The following is a 17,604-nucleotide window of genomic DNA, read 5'->3' as shown; positions in this document are numbered from 1 at the left end:
CATCTGTCCCCGCTCCCCCTCTGGCTGTCTCCAGACAGTGTGCAGTTGTAACACTGGACTGCATGAACTTTCCTAGGAAGCAGTACCCACCTCTTGCCCTGAAGAGGTGTAAGTCAGGGTTTGTGCAGTGGTCTCTGGGCAAACATTCAGAGTTACTGTGTTATCTCTGCCCACCTGGACTCGTAATAGATCAGCTCAGGGACTGGCACACTCTCCTTGTGACTTGCTGGTGTCATGATGTTTCAGCATACAAAACTTGGATAAACACACGCTTCTCAAAAACAATAAAAATGGCAAAACACCAATTGGTATATACTATGCACATTAACATCCTGGTGTAGACACAGTCTCAGTTTGAAATCCACTTCCATCAGTCTCCGGTACAGCAAATGAATATTTGGTATAGTGCATGCTGATTTTAAAAGATGTCATTTACATGAAAGGGATCCACCAGAATTTGGCAGGTAGAACAATTGCATCAACCTTTCATGCCAAAAGATGCCCATCAAGGCAGGGAGAAGCAAGAAGTTCTGTCTACCAAGCCCAAGTTCTACCTCTCCTTTGCGACTGGAGTTTAAAAGTCCTCAGAGCTGCAGTACCCTTGTCCACATTGAAGGCTGTTAAATTCAGATAGGTCAAGTTAGGGATCAAGCGATGGGATGATAATACAACAAGTAGCAAATAAGACATGGGAAGCATTATTAGGAAGGATTAGGGAGCAGTTGCTGATGAATAAAAAAGAGAAAACATCTGTGATAAAGGCAAAGTTAATGGTAAGTATACTTCAACGTAATACAAATATTTCCTAATGCAGCTTGTACTGTTACGGTGCAGCAGCTGAGTTCTCTCTCTTAATAATGTTTGGTTTTGAAGTCAGTGGAATTGGCACTGATGTGTCTTACGTGTCCCAGGATTTATGGTGGGATGAAGAAGGATGGGATAACAGAATGGCATTGAGTTCCTCCTCGAATGTCCTCTAATTGCCCATTGCAAATTGAGTGTGTGCTTTGTTCTGTGTTTAAAACACTTCATGCATCACCAGAGTCCCATTCAAAAGATGTCTCTCAACTTTCTGTGCAGCAAAGACTTCTTGGTGAAAGGGTGGCTTTGGTATTCCTAGCTTGGACACAGGAAGAGAAAAATCTTCCTTCCAGGAATGTCATTGTATCTGTGCATGTCATGAGGCAAAGCTCATACTTCCTTGAGCCCCATCTTTTGTGTCAGGACACGAGGAAAGGCCTGTTTTCTAAGCCTGGTTTAGGGATAAATATTAGGGTCAAATAGTCCTTTCACTCCATGTGACCCATTCAGGGCAGTGTGGAAATGGCATGCAGTGCAGTGTATCTGCTGGGATCCCAATTAAATGGAGGGAAGTAACTGTGGTTCATCTTTGGAAATACAGCATTTGGTCTCAGGAGGAGGTGCGGTTCACTGAGGACAAGTACGGACCCTGTGAATGCCACAGGAGGGGGTGTGTCAGCAAACTAGTTCTAAGTGCATACAAAGCAGGGTGGGCTATTGGTTGGAGTAAACAAAACAACACTGGCAGCTGTCTCTCCATGGCCGAGGGTCTACTCTGGGTAAAAGATGAATACAACCCGGTGGTGTGAAAAGTGATTGGGGATAAGAACTTTAACAAATGCATCTTGCTTTCTGCAAGCACTTTAAATACACCTTTCCTGTGTCTGAGGATTAATAATATGTATGAAGGTGGAACTTTTGCAGGCCAATTTCCGGGTTTATATTTGATTTGCTGCTGCTGTGACTCTTGTAAGGTAGCTGTCAAGGGAGGGAGATAATAATGCACTACTTTTCAGACATTATTAGTAATTAGAGTGTATTGGACTATATGTGCTTCATATTTTGGCTTCCAAACTGTTCTGGACAATTTAACAATTTCCATTACCCCTTCATATGAGTTCTGTCCATTTATTCACCCGTCTATTCATGATTGCTGTAGTTACTAACAATTACACACTCAAGTGGATGGTTTAATAATATTTTGCCTCACTTTTAATATGAATGGGACCCTATGTCTTGCACAACTATGGATTTGTTGTGAGACGTTAGGAAAAAAACAATTCCCCCCACCCTTTTGCCTCAGAGAAATTTAAGGCAAATTATCTTTTGATTGGAGCATATTGAGGGGATATGGAAAGCTAAACTATTAAGCATGTAAAGATTCCCAAGACATTAAAGTGACTTATAGGCAATACTATTATTATTGGGGGGGGGGGGAGAGAGATGGGAGTTTTTAAGCCTTGTGTGTGGAGCATATACTTGACATCTGATACATCCTCTGTCAAGAAAACTCTCTCAGAAAGCAGACAGCCTTTATGATCTTTGCCTTCTCCAGCTACAGTCCCATGAGCTAATGTGCCAGCAGGTCTTTGAAGCCGGGTGTGTGAAGGGAGAAGACCGGCAGACAATGAACTTCTTCCCTGCATCTGCTGGAATATAATTACATGGAGTTTATTTTTGCAAAAGGCCTACAAAGTGGAAAGTGAGCATGACATGAGGTAAAATAACAAATAGTGGGAGATCGCAGAGAGTGGATTTCACAGCCTGTGTATGAACATGATTTAGACCTTTCCTGTGCACTAGACTCGGGTCTCTCCATTTGCCGTGACTTCTCAAACTTGTGTGCGGTCATTCACCTCAGTGAACAAAGCAGGATAAAATCCCATCATTCAGATGCTTCACACAAGAGTACTGAATCCTACCACACCTTTTTGCCAGACTAAATTATTGCTCAGTGCTTCTAAGTGTTAAAGGGCACCAAGTTTTTCCAGAAACCTAATCCTAAGCTATTTGGTGTCAAATTCTATTGATTTCACTGGAATGTCTAAGTGGGTACATTTAGGATCTGCTGCCTGAAGCTTGCTTTCCCCCAAAGTAAGCCCCATTAAACTTAGTGAGACTTTCGGGGAAACAGGCTTAGGGCCAGGTTGCCAGAAATAACTTCTTTTTAGTCCACTATGTGTTACTAGATGCACCATCTTTTCAGATAATAGATTTCCAGGGTGGGTTCCATCAAATTTTAAAACCCACTGAGATAAATTACAGTTAATATACCAAATAAAACAACCACCAAAGGATTAAGAGCAGCAGTAACAAGGATTTAAAACCAGCCGCTAGGATCAGCTTGGGTATCAGAAACTGGCTGAGAGGTCAAATTGAATAACAAGAAGATCCTTGTGCCATAAAGGCGTTCAATTTGGTGCCAGGCAAGCATCCGGGAGGAGGGCAGTCTGCATGGCCATTCTCAGGGTAGTCACAGGTTCCCCACCTCTGATGTAGACAACACTTGAGCTAGATAGACCAAAGATCTGAGTCAATATAAGGCAAGTTCCTTGAGGGCTACACTAAATGATAGGATTACTCTCTGTTCGCACTAAACACTCCAATATCAGTTTCTTTTTCTTTGTAAGTTGGAAGGCAATTGCCAGAAGCCAGGTTGCGGTTAGAATGAAGCTGTGTTCAATATTCAATTAGCACTATGCAAAACCACAAAGACGGCAAAATGTCATTAGGAGATTCCTTAACAGGGACCTGGTGGAGACAGGAAGAGATGTTGGAACCCTTTCAGACATGGATTCCAAGAGGGTGGAATGATTTTCATCATTCATCTCCATTTCCTTTTCCTCACTCAATATTTCAACTCATTTTGTGGGTCTCATTGTCTCTACTTTCAAGGGCTCTTCCAGGTGGAAGATTTTTCAAATGCTAGCTCCTAGAAGTCATACATGATTAAGTGCACTGAACAAGATTAGTCCAAAAAGGAGGGGCATCTAGCAAGATAAGTGTGGTAGAGCAGGGATGGTTAGAGGATAAGACTAGCCCACCACTGAACCCTGATCTCTCGTAGGCCATCCATCTGGCTGTTGGATTTTATTTTACAAAGAAAACTGGACTAGATGAATCTTTGTTTTAAATGGATAAATATTCAGCATATTCAGTAACATGTGCCTCAGATTACTTATACCTTAAGAGGACATTAGCATCCTTGCTTTGTACATTTAAGCACATCACTGCATCCTGAGGGGTGGTGAGGATGATGATACTGAAGTCATTCATGAGCCAACTCTTGTGATGAAGATGCAATAGTAGGGCATGTGCAGTATCTTCGTAGGATTCAAAGCCTCCGTGAAAAACTGTGTTTGGTTTCAGTAGTCTACAGCCAATTATATTTGGGCAAGCTTTGGTCATATGTAGGGCCACAGCATGTATTGGAAATCCTCCTCTCCCTTTTGGTAAACAATACTCCCTGCCCCAGTACAGGTGGCAGAGAACAGAGTGGGCTGCATAGGATCAGTGTTTGATTTACAGGGAGCTCAAAAGAGACCCAGGCCCCTTCACGTTTTGCGACAAGACTCTCTCGGCCACTGTTCTTTGAAGGCGTTGGATGAAACCATGCTTTGACTAAAATTGGGAGCAGGGGGAGAGGGTCAGGAGGTGGGCCTTGCAGATTTTATTCCAAGGCCACTCACCTCTCAGACCCCCAACTGACCTCTCTGTGAAGCTCAAAGAAGAGAGGAGAAGGGGGCCACACCACAATTCAGTAGGGTGTTGCAAGTTGCTAATCCTCACGCACGAAGCTTGTTGGGTGACCTTAGATCAGTCACACACTCTCAGAATAATGTACCTCACAGAATGGCTGTGAGGATAAATTGTGGAGGGACAATGAGCTCCTTGGGGTAGAAATGTCTGTATGCACAGACATGACCTTTCAGCCTCATGTGTGGCAGATTGGAGCAGAGATGTATAAGGGATTTCTGCGGCACAGCCTGGAGAAGGAACCAAATCCTCCTGCAGCCGGCAGCAGTTTTGGCTGGAAAAGGCAACTGTGTTTTTATGGGGACAGCATGATCTCACTTGCTCAGTAAACTCCCTCAGGCTGATAAGGATCTTGCTTCTTCCTGCAGCCGATCAGGCCTCACACAATAGTGTGAACCACCAGTCCTGCTGGGAAGAGCATTGTTGCCGAATGTGAAACACACATACAAAAGCCACTGCCTGCCTTGGACTAAATAAGACCAGGGGGTGTTTATAGACCTTAGCACTTCCGAGTGGGCGTTCTTTAACATACCAAGACAAAGGATGGCACAATAAGAAATTGTTCCATGTTTACTGGTGTCTGTTCCCTCCAGGATGTGAGGATCTCATTAACAGCATCAAACAATCCCACACATTTGGCTGCTGTGCTGGAAGAGAGGGATGCTGCTGCCTCAGTTATCAGTCATCCTTTCATGTGTGCAGGCAAGAGGGAGGAAATGACAGCTGTTCAGAGATACACAACTTGGAATGGAGGCTCCGATTCAATTATCTCCATGATGGAGATAAACAGGAGGGCTTTTTGTTTTGTTTTTGTTTTACTACGCAGACCCACATTTTCAAAATGTATGTGGCTGTTGCTGTTGTTAGTCGTACTCGGAGTAGAGAATTCATTTCAGTGGGTCTATTCTGAGTATAATTTAGTAGAATATAACCCACACAATGAAGAAGTGAGGTTGCATGATAAAGCAGGTTATCTAGGGAATTAGAAAAGACAGTAATAATGAATGAGCAAATGGCATTCAGTAAATTTAGTTATATAGTCTTCATGCAGGAAGGTTGGTTTAAAAACAGGTGAATCTCCTTTACAATTCTAGGATGGTAGGTGCATCAAATGAGCTGGGTGTTTCATTTTGTTTTTGCTACCTACTCCCCATCCCCCTTTTTTAAGGAGGTAAATCAATGTTAATACAGGAAATATTGTGTATTTTTTAAAAGAAAGTAAATTAACTTGGTTAGTAGAGCATGAGAATTTCTGGGTCGTGGGTTCGAGCCCCATGTTGGGCAAAAGATTCCTGTGTTGCAGGGGGTTAGACTAAATGACCCTCGTGGTCCCTTCCAGCTCTGTGATTCTGACACACATATGAAAAGAGCTCTTTCTAGGGACTAGGAAAAGTGGAAAACTGACTTTGGAATCCATCAACACTTTTGAAATTTCGACTGCAAATGAAGATCATCAAACTCTGCTGGCTCCAGAATCTGTGGATCCTTGGATAGGCTTCCTCCTCCAGTCTGCTCCTCTGGGAGATTTCTCAGCCCTTCAACTATGTGTCAGATTTTTGGATGTTAATGTAGGCTGCGTTCAACAGCATAAAGTTTTTCTTTAATGAGGCCCGGGTCAGGATGGAACAGTGCAGTGCCCAAACGGAATGAGAAAAGGCTCCATCAGACACATTGCTCCAGCCTACTGAAATCAACAGACTGCACATACCAGAGGGATGATTCATTTCTGGTCTTAGAGCTCAGAGGCACCATTTTGCTTGGTACAAATACACCTGTTACACAGTTTTCACTTACTTGTAAACATTGTACTCTGTCATTTCCTCCAAAGAGCTCAGCGCTGTATTTCAACTTCAGAACACAACTCTGTGAGATGGAAAGACTTGCGCAAGGCTACATGGTGAACTTCGTGGCAGTTTGAACCTGGGTTTGCCACATACTAACCCAGCACTCTAGCCACTTGCCACACTGGTGCCAACGCTGGGGAAGGAGCTCCACAATCTGATGAGAAGATAGGTACAAAAACAGATAAAGATAATTTTGTGACTCTATGCAGAGGTAAGGTAAGGGCCAGAGCTCAGTGGTAGAACCCATGATTTTTGTGCTCTAAAATTTAACAGCTGGCATTTGAAAGACCAGGGAGCCTCCACACAAGACTTCAGAGAGCCATTTCCAGTGAGAGTAGACCGTAATGGGCTGAATGAGCTGTGGAACGTAAGAGCCCTGCTGGATTGGCCCAAGGCCCTTCTAGTTCAACTGTCTGCTTTCAGAGACGCGAACCCGGTTCACCAGATTACGAGTCTACTGCTCTTAACCACTACACCACACTGCAACAGTGCTCTTTTCAGCAGTCTCCTCTTCTCCTAATATCACAGTCTTCCCCCAGGCTGCCCTCCTGAGTCCATGTTCCCATAATAGGAACAGCACAAAAGAAGTGGGGCATTTGAAGCTGGCAGTTGCTGCCAAGATGGAACATGTAAACAGTGCCCAGTGCATTCAGCAGAAAATGGAGCAAACAGTTTACAAGAGAAAGATAAATGCCCTAGGAAGTACGTGGCCACTTAATGACAACTGCAATTACCTAGAATAAACTGTGGCATTCTTAATTTTAAGGGTCCTGATCCATCTTCCCTTTGAAGTCAATACCAGCCTCTCTACTCAATCTGCAATGAGAGGCTAAAGTGTGCCTTTTGTCAACACAATAAAATCCTTTGCCAGGAATTATTTCCATGGGGTAAAGAGCTAATGCAGCCAAGCAACTTGGTGGAATCTCTCAGCTGATTAGAGTGGGCAAATACAGTGAAAATGCCACCAAGACGCTTGCTTGCATTCTGTTTAATTAAATGGAGTTAAGCTAATGTTTACCGTGGGAAAAGGCACAAGGGAAAACACGATGTGTTTCTTTCTTTCTTCTTCTTTTTAAAAAAACATTTTAGTTGCTTCTTTACAAAATGTCCGAAATGATACATAAAAATTAGAACAGTCCTCTTTGAAAAAGATAGCATAAACAACATGGTAAACCAGCAGAAGCAAAATCCAATTAAAAATAAGCTCAGGCTGCCAATGTTTTGTTTTGTTTTTTAAAAGCAGATTTCCCAAAGGGAGATTCCTGAGTCTGATGGGGCTGGCTCTGCTTCTTGGGGGAGAAAATTCCTCAGGGTGGGTGACAAGCCCCCATGAAAGCCCTCCCCATGGTGCCCTCATAGTTCTAATCTTGGTGAATAAGGGAATGCAGAGTGCAGCCTCTCTCATGAACCTAATGTGCATCTGATGGCACAGATGTAGAATGACTGCCCCCAAACCAGCCATCTCAGGCCCTATAAGCAGCAGGGAAGGCCCTGTTGGTGGTGCTGCCTCTGGCATTGATCTGTGAAAGCGAAGCCAGCAGGGGTACAACTACTATTAAACACAATATAAAACTAAAAGAATATAATCTAGAGTCTCATCTCCCATCCCACCAAAATGTTAAGGAAAGTGGGGGAAAGTGTCATGGGTCAGCAGCCTGAAGGGGGAGAAGGCAGATTGACTCCACCTGCAGCTGATCAGCCTTCAAGGACTCAGAGGTGAAGGTGCTGCTGAGAACTATCTGGCTTCAGCCTTCTTAAGCAGAGCTTCCAGCAGCAGTCAGATGCTGGTAACAATGCTTGTAGTTCCTGGCCTGATCTTGTTTCCTGCTTGTCTTGACCCCTGACCCCAAGATCATCAGATTCTCTGACCCCTGGACTATCTGACCACATGGATTGCTGTTCGCCCACCCTAGGACTGGACCTGGCTCTGGATGCCAACTCTGCCTCCAGGCAAGTACACCTCAGAGACTCTTCTGGTTGGCTGGCCTCCCACTCCACTGAGCTCTGCACAATGTTGCTCAGCAATGAGACTACAACAAAAGGGTTAATTCCACATGTGTCAGCATAAATGATTCCCCCCTCCCTGTGCAGCTGCAGGCATCTTTTAACACTCTTATCTGAGTTGCTGGTCAAACTAGCATGTAGCACTTAAAGGGCTCAGCTTATTGTATTAATTGCTGGGGAGTGTTGGACCCTTGTGAAGACTGTTGGAGAAATCTCTGGAAACATGGAAAACTTTGAGAAAAGCTCATCTGAGGGAAGTTGAACATCTTACAAGATTTCTGGACTTGAAGAACTCTGACAGTTGCAGGACTAAGTACTTGCCTAGTGGACTTTGGCATAGCAAGGACTTTGAAAGCAAAGAACCCTCTCTGGGCTCAGAGAGTAAAGACTTCTTATAGCAACTGTTAAGGGACGCGGGTGGCGCTGTGGGTTAAAGCCTCAGCCCCTAGGACTTGCCGATCGAAAGGTCGTGGTTTGAATCCCCGCGGCGGGGTGCACTCCCGGCGTTCTGTCCCAGCACCTGCCAACCTAGTAGTTCGAAAGCACCCTCGGGTGCAAGTAGATAAATAGGGACCGCTTACCAGCGGGAAGGTAAACGGCGTTCCGTGTGCTGTGTTGGCTCGCCAGATGCAGCTTGTCTCGCTGGCCACGTGAGCCGGAAGTGTCTTCGGACAGCGCTGGCTCCCGGCCTTTAGAGTGAGATGAGCACACAACCCTAGAGTCTGGCAAGACTGGCCCGTACAGGCAGGGGTACCTTTACCCTTACCTTTAGCAACTGTTAGTAGTGTTAGGGGTGTGTGTATTGTGTATGTTTGTTTTGCCAAGTAAAAGCTATCTGCGGTGAGCTTAACCTCTTGACTGAACTTCTGTGGCACATACACAACACCCAACACTGGGCAAAGAGGTATGTCCTCACATGCCATGAAAACTATGCTATGATGAGACACACTTAACCAGGGAAAGTCAGTCTGTAGGCATAGAGCCAATCTAGACCCCTGCAATACAAATCTCATTGGATCATGGAACCACCAAAAGAGCCTCTTCTGCAGATCTGGGGCAGATTGGTCTGGGAAGAGGCATTCTGTTCAATAGCTGTCATAACCTGCCTATACAAGTACAAATCTATATACAATGGTACCTTGGGTTAAGAACTTAATTCGTTCTGGAGGTCCATTCTTAACCTGAAACTGTTCTTAACCTGAGGTACTACTTTAGCTAATGGGACCGCCCGCTGCTGTTGCTGCGCGATTTCTGTTCTCATCCTGAGGCAAAGTTCTTAACCCGAGGTACTTTTTCTGGGTTAGTGGAGTCTGTAACCTAAAGCGTCTGTAACCCGAGGTACCACTGTACTACAGCTCAGGAATTCTGACACAAATGTTCACAACTGGTCACCATCAGAGCTGCACAAAAACCTAGTCTGAGGCAATCAGATAATACTAATATATCCTAAATGAGGAATTTTGAGGCTAAGACAACTGATTAGCACAAAGTCAACTTTTTTAAAAACCAACAACAACAACTTGCCATTTTACTTGCTAATCTATCATCAGCAACAAATCCTTGCTGATATACTACAAATTACCTTGAGATGTACTAGTCAATTCCTCCTTCATTCTCTATGCAGGCTTCCCTGTCCACCTCCTTTTTTGACTGTCAAGTTTTTCTCTTTAAATGTTTTATTGTTAGCATTGGTCCAGCCCCATCATCATGGAGTCAAGATGAGTCAGATAAATAAAAAAAGCTTTTAAATCACACAATGCATGTGTAGATCATATTTTTGAAACTTTCGTGGTCAGATGGAATTCTCTGTAAGCTGCTTTTATTGTTATAATCAATCAAATTATTAATAGTAAAAGAATAGCAACTTGGGAATAGTTAGATGCATGTCTCAGACATAGGGCTGTCGGTCCAGCTTCTGTGAGGTTTGCCAAACACATGTTTGAGATGCATGGCTGACAATTCCCCAGTTTCCAAAGGCGCACATCTTCTGGTAGGGAAATGATGTGTGGCAGAACCCAGCATATATGGGGAAAGAAGGGAGCTAAAGAATGTAAGATTTATTAATATTTATCATCTGTCCTGTGTTAAAGAACTGTTGCTTATTCTAGAATACTCTGGATTGTATAATACAAAAAACCCTGTTAAACCCAAAAAGCTCTATAGTCAGATTTTTTTATTGCAGTTTTGGATTCAGTGATTTTTGTTTGGTCAGCACGTGAAACTTTTCTTGGAAGACGAGGGCAGTATGGACTGAAGATTGGGCCTGCTTTCAGAGTTGCTACAAGATTTGAAGCAGCATTAGGCAGAGTAAGGTGGCCACCTCAAGAACAGACAGCTGGGGCAGAGCAACAGCAGATCACACAGCCTACCCTGCACCCCTAAACAAGGGGCAGCTAACCTGTGGTCCTCCAGATGTTGGTTGACTACAACTCCCTTCATCCCTGATCATTGACCAGTGGGAATCCAACAACTTATGGAGGGCTTGGCTACCATTGCCCCAAGACAGGCACCGCCAAACTTGGCCCTCCAGCTATTTTGGGACTACAATTCCCATCATCCCTGACCACTGGTCCTGTTAGCTAGGGATGATGGGAGTTGTAGTCCCAAAACAGCTGGAGGACCAAGTTTGTCCATCACTGCCTAAGGTATCCTGCTACCCCTAGGTGTGGTAGAGGATGTTACTCCATCACCAGCTTTGTATCACGATTCAGCTGCTTATCTAGTCAGAGCACACGACTTTCCCCAAAGAATCCTGGGAGCTGTGCTTTGCTCACCACAGCACTACAACTCTCAGCACTGTTAACAAATTACAATTCCCAGAATTTTGAGGGAGAGCCATCTGCTTTAAATATATGGTACGTACATAAGGCAGTGTGTATGCCCGTGGTTCCCAAAGTGAGGCACACTCCCCACAGGGGGGCAATTTGATTTTTAAGGGGGGCAATTTGAGAATGAGCTATTAACAGTGAATGGCCTTTTAGGCTTCCTTTACATGAATAGTTCACTTTTTGAAGAATAAGAATTATATGTCACAGGGGGGTGGGCATCAGGATTTTAGAGATGCTTAGGTGAGGCATGGCCAAAAAAAGGTTGGAAACCACTGGTGTATGTGGAAGCAGAGAGGGACAAATGTTGTTCTTTAACCACAGGCAGCAAACTGTCTTGAAGCAGTCCTGATTTAAAGATTCAAAGGCTATGATACTGAGTCATTTGGCACTTTTTTTCTTACTCCTCATCCTCTCCGCATTGCAGGGCAACTTGTTCCCCCTGGTAAAATAATGGTTGGACACAATATGCCACTGGAAACCACAAGAGGGAAGAGCGCTCTTGTGCTTGAGGGTTTCCCACAAAAATCTAGTTGGCCACTATGAAAGCAGGAACCTGGATTAGATGGCTTACAGTCTGGTGTTTTTATGTGGCTTACAGTATAAAAGAGAAATGCAAGTAAACTCAGCATGTGCTCATTTGAAATAGGCGCGTATATTCTGGAAGAAGCTTCTGGAACGAGAAGTTGTGCAGTTGCCAGCTTCAGGAAACAGGGTTGTCATATTTTTAACTGTCCACTGTCAGCAAGCCAGGCCATGCTCCCTCCTGGTCAACTGGCAACCCCTTCTGTTGAAAACACAAAGTATGGTACTGTTTTGATGAGCTATCACCCGGGGGAGCGGGGAGGCTCGTCTCTTCCAACTGTGCAAGATATTTGGCCACTCAGAATGCCTGTGGATGATCTAGAGCTGGCCCCTTCCAGGCCATAGGAGCAGAATGGGGAGTGGGCAGCCCTTCCCATAAGCTAAATAAACATATATTTAATTATGGTGACAGCTCCTGTCCTAATCTGCCCCCTTCAGTTGCTGAACTAAGATTTGAATTGGACAGCAATTGCAGCAATGTGGTGTGTGGAGAGAGGAGTGAAGTTCCTGCAGTGCAGAAAATAATTGTTCAAAGGATTTTCAGCATGACACTCTGGGTTGATCTAATGGTCCACCTAGTGGTCTGCTCTGGTTGCAGCAGAGAATGTAATTCTCAAAGGAAATGAAAGACTGGTACCTTTGACTGATCAGCCTTTGCCCTGCTTCCTCAAGCTCAAACTCAGGAGTCAGTGGAAGGGATGGTCCTTAGCCAAGACACCGTGAGGCACTATCTCGCACCTCTGCATCAAGGAGGAGTTTCCTGGCTTGTTTCCCTGTGAGATGGAGGAATTTATGTAACCTCTTCCAGGTGGATCCTCAGCACATGTAGAACTATATAAAACTGTAGGTATTCATTAAGTCCAGTATACTGTCTTGGAAAGCATCCTGTTCTATAAGCTGAAGCGTGCAAAACAAAATAGTAGAGAATGCCTCCATTCTCTGCAGATCTTGACACGCTCCATTTTGGGACACTGATACATTCTCAAGATGCGTATACCCTGAAAAATCTGGTGCATAAGATCATTTTATTTAATTTCTTTTAATATTTTTTTTTATTAGTTTTCAATTACAGTCCAATCATAGCCTCATTATAACAATATCAATTTATAATACAATTAATACTGATTGTTCAAATACTGAATTATATAATTTAGATAAAGTGGCCCCCCGCGTACCAGATTTGATGATTTTCTTTATTTCTGCGTTCCAAAATCTTATTGATTTCAATTACCTTCTGGTCATAACAATAGTCCCTCATACAACAACTGCAATATTAATAACTTCTATTTGTGTTGGCACATTAAATGATTTATAAAACTACAAGTGAGGAACTCAGATTATATCCTTGTTCTTCTTGTGTGTGGCAATTATTCTGTCCCTTGTGTTTCTTCCTGTCCTTGTAAGATGTTATGTCTTTCTTTCCCCCGGTTGTTGCTGTTATCCGTCATGCCTTGGGCGGAGGTGATATCCCATTGTTGATCCAGAAATTTCTCAGTCGCTCCGTCCCATGCTTCGTTGTTTTGCAACTTTAACAACAGCTGCCAAAGTCACTGCCTCAGTAAATACTACCTGTTGTCACAATTTTTCCTCTCAGCCTGGGAAGAAGAGCTGTCTGTGGAACTGCAGATGACTCAACAAAGAACCCTATCTGTTCCTTGGCAGTTCACGGACTCCTTTCATCCTTCCTTCCAACTGCAGATATATAAGCAATTACACTTCCAATTAAATTAAATCCCAAGTTCCCTCAGCGTAATTCAGTTCACTTTGTAAATAATAAAGGATGGGAAAGAGTCAGCTCCAAGTTTCCATCAAAAACCTTTTACAAAATAGAGCTTCTCTCCCTTTTTCCTTTCTTTACATACAGTTCTGTTTAATGTTATATTCCATATTTATAATCCAGTTTCTTCCATCCTTGCTTGTACAAATGTATTTTGAACTAACATTCAGAATGGGACATCCCTATTTTTATTGGAGAAATCATGGAGGGTATGAGACAGAAGTAGAATGATGGCATGAGAAGATGGCGTGCTACTTGGGGGAGAAAATGGGAGGAGAAAGATATCTAGTGAGGAAATACCTGAAAGGCTGCCTCTTTCTCTACAGACCTCCTTCAGTGTTAAGATCGGCAGAGGAAGCCCTCTTGGTTCTTTCCCTGCCTTCAGAAGCTTGGGGGTAATGGTGGATAAGAAGAGGGCATTCTCTGTGGCAACCCATAAGTTGCAGCACTGCCTCCTCACAGAGGTGCATCCGGCATCTTCATTATATACTGTAGCTTCATTATACATGGGGGCCAGTGTGATGTAGTGGTTAAGAACAGTGGACTCATAATCTGGTGAACCAGGTTCGCTTCCCTGCTCCTCCACATGCAGCTGCTGGGTGACCTTGGGCTAGTCACACTTCTCTGAAGTCTCTCAGCCCCACTCACCTCACAGAGTGTTTGTTGTGGGGGAGGAAGGGAAAGGAGATTGTTAGCCACTTTGAGACTCCTTAAAGGTAAAGGGACCCCTGATCGTTAGGTCCAGTCGTGACCGACTCTGGGGTTGCGGCGCTCATCTCGCTTTATTGGCCGAGGGAGCCAGCATACAGCTTCCGGGTCATGTGGCCAGCATGACTAAGCCGCTTCTGGCGAACCAGAGCAGTGCACGGAAATGCCATTTACCTTCCCGCCAGAGTGCTACCTATTTATCTACTTGCAATTTGACGTGCAATTTGGCAGGAGCAGGGACCGAGCAACGGGAGCTCACCCCGTCGCAGGGATTCGAACTGCTGACCTTCTGATCGGCAAGTCCTAGGCTCTGTGATTTAACCCACAGTGCCACCCGCATCCCTTGAGACTCCTTAGGGTAGTGATAAAGCAGGATATCAAATCCAAACTCCTCCTCTTCTTCTTTTGGCAGATGCTGAAGGAACACCTCTTTACTTGGGCTTTTAACACCTGAGGTATATAGAAGGCCTTCCTTCTCCTGTCATAACACCAAACTTTTGCAGAAATGGAGCAATCTTGTGGATATGCCTGATCTCATCAAATAATCTTTGTACGCTGTATGCACTGTGTACTATGGTGGCTTCCATGTTGTTGTGCAACACATCCACAAACACATTACTTGTAAGGGCCTGATCACTTATGGCTTTTCAGGCAACCCAAATAACTCCTCTGGGATTTTCTTAAGCAGCTGCATCTTTGAGAAGACTTGGTTCAGCACGGCCCTGGCAGCTGTTAGCTCCAATGGGGATTCTGCTTGCTTGGCAAGAGAGACCCCTCACGTTGCCAGTGCCAAGACGTGATGATTAAGGCTGCGTTTTCTCCCCGTCTCATGCTATGCAACTGCTGATTTATTTCACAATGCTGTGTGTGTAATTCCTAGCACGCCGTCCAAATCGTTGCGCAAATAATATTTACTTGTGTGGGAACATGCGCTTGTGGCATCAGGAAGTTTTCACAGAAATCTGCAATGAATATCGGGGGTGGGGAGTAGAAAGACAATTGTGATGTAACTGCAATCACAGTCTGCTGTCAAGACTCGATGACTCAATAGCAGATACAAGGCACCCTTAATATAGATGGATTGTCTGTGCTTAATGGTTACCAAATGTTCCTCGCTTAAATTTATTTATTGTTTATTTTGTTTAAAGGGATACTTTTATTTGGAGATGCAGTCCTTTATTTGAGATCAGAGATGTTGCTTCATGCACAGTAACTATGTCATGGCAATTTATTTGCTATGCAGACTTCCCTGAGTTTACAAAGCTGGATGGATAACAATATGGAAGCACAGGATTGTACCTTATGCTGATCCTACTTAGTTTGATGCAACCCATAGGCTCCTGTCTGCCATAACTAACACTTCTCTCATCTCTGTTGAGTCCTGGTAAGATCCAGCATAGCCTAGTGGCTAGAGCACTAGACTATGACCTGGGGAATCCCATGTTCAAAACCCTTCTCAGCCATGAAACTCACTGCATGCTTGTGGGGCAGTCACCATCCCTCAGCCTAAGTTGCATCAAAGGATTGGAGGGGGGGGGGAGAGTGTTCCATGTATGGTACCCTGTTGTCGGTGGACTTGGGCTTGACTTGCATATGTTGTGGAGAAGAAACCATTTGTCAGGTGCAGCTGCCATGGCACAAAAGTAACCACTATATGTAAGATAGTTGATTATGTGGTTATAAGAATATGGGCGGACCAGCATAAAGTATGTAGGTGCCCTTTTCACCAACCTATGCTCCCTGCAAATTCTGTTTATGATCCATCTCTTATGAAACTAATGTATGTAGCTCAGGTCACTTGAAAGTCAACTGGAGCTATTTGCTCTTCTCTTAGGATTTGTGGGATTCTAAAAATGCACAGATTTTCACATAAAGTGCGATAGATTGTTCCAGGCAGGTGGACTGGATTAGTCACTAAGGGTATATACACATTAGTGGCTTAAAACGCAGCGAGATTATTTCCCCCCACTGCAGTTCAAGTCACATTTGCACGTGCAGTACATGCCACGCAGGGGACAAAGGTGTCTTCACTTGATGCACATTACCTGCTTTATTTTCCTACACCTGCAACTCCCCCAAACTCCTATTCAAGGAAGCTGACATCTATGCACGTGGCTGTCATCTGCCCATGAGCAACAGCTGTTTGACCTGCACAAACTTCAGATTAATCATGGCTTGTTTTCAAATTGAATGGAAGCTGTCTTGAGGGGGAATGCATCAAACAGAAGTAAATCTGAAGAAACTATGGATTACATGTAGATCGTAGCTAACTTCATGTGCACCCAGCTTTGAATACCAGTGGTGGGAGCACAATGAAGATGGAGTAAATGGTAATGTGTGGCTTTTGGCTTTCTGCTATGATTTTATAACTCCCCCTTCCATTTTTTTAAAAAGTACCGTATTTTTTGCTCTATAAGACTCACTTTTTCCCTCCTAAAAAGTAAAGGGAAATGTGTGTGCGTCTTATGGAGCGAATGCAGGCTGCGCAGCTATCCCAGAAGCCAGAACAGCAAGAGGGATTGCTGCTTTCACTGTGCAGTGATCCCTCTTGCTGTTCTGGCTTCTGAAATTCAGAATATTTTTTTTCTTGTTTTCCTGCTCCAAAAACTAGGTGCGTCTTGTGGTCTGGTGCGTCTTATAGAGCGAAAAATACGGTAAATTCTTCCCTGGTATATGATTACAGTGGTACCTCGGGTTACATACGCTCAGGTTCAGACTCCGCTAACCCAGAAATAGTGCTTCAGGTTAAGAACTTTGCTTCAGGATGAGAACAGAAACCGTACAGCAGCAGGAGGCCCCATTAGCTAAAGTGGTGCTTCAGGTTAAGAACAGTTTCAGGTTAAGAACGGACCTCCAGAACGAATTAAGTACTTACCCTGAGGTACCAGTGTACAAAGGAACGGCTGATACCTTTCCAGACTGATGGACAGGTAACCACAAATACACACCAAAGTAAAACAAAATAAAAACAGTTTAAGGGCTGAAAAAAGGCCCTTGGTTATTTGACATAATATGTTTGGGGATACTGCCATCATGTGGCTTACTGATGCTCAGTTTCTTGCCATATTTTTTCATCATCTTGGTGCCCTCCAGTTCAAAAATCTTCTTGGTTGTCTTCCTGGATAAATGGGACAGAGGGTGGGGAAGCAAATACAAATAAACTTGCACAATCTTTAGTACCACAGGGCTGACTAAATATTTTAAATGGTTAGATGTGCAGCAGGCCCATGAGTTCTGCAGTCTGTGAGGGCCCTGATCCAGAGAAAAGGATAACCATAAGGGTGGAGGGGGCTTTGTAGACCAC

This window comes from Podarcis tiliguerta, assembly GCF_965153285.1.
Source record: "Podarcis tiliguerta genome assembly, chromosome: 2".
Classification (NCBI taxonomy): domain Eukaryota; kingdom Metazoa; phylum Chordata; class Lepidosauria; order Squamata; family Lacertidae; genus Podarcis; species Podarcis tiliguerta.
Note: the sequence above shows the minus strand (reverse complement) of the source record.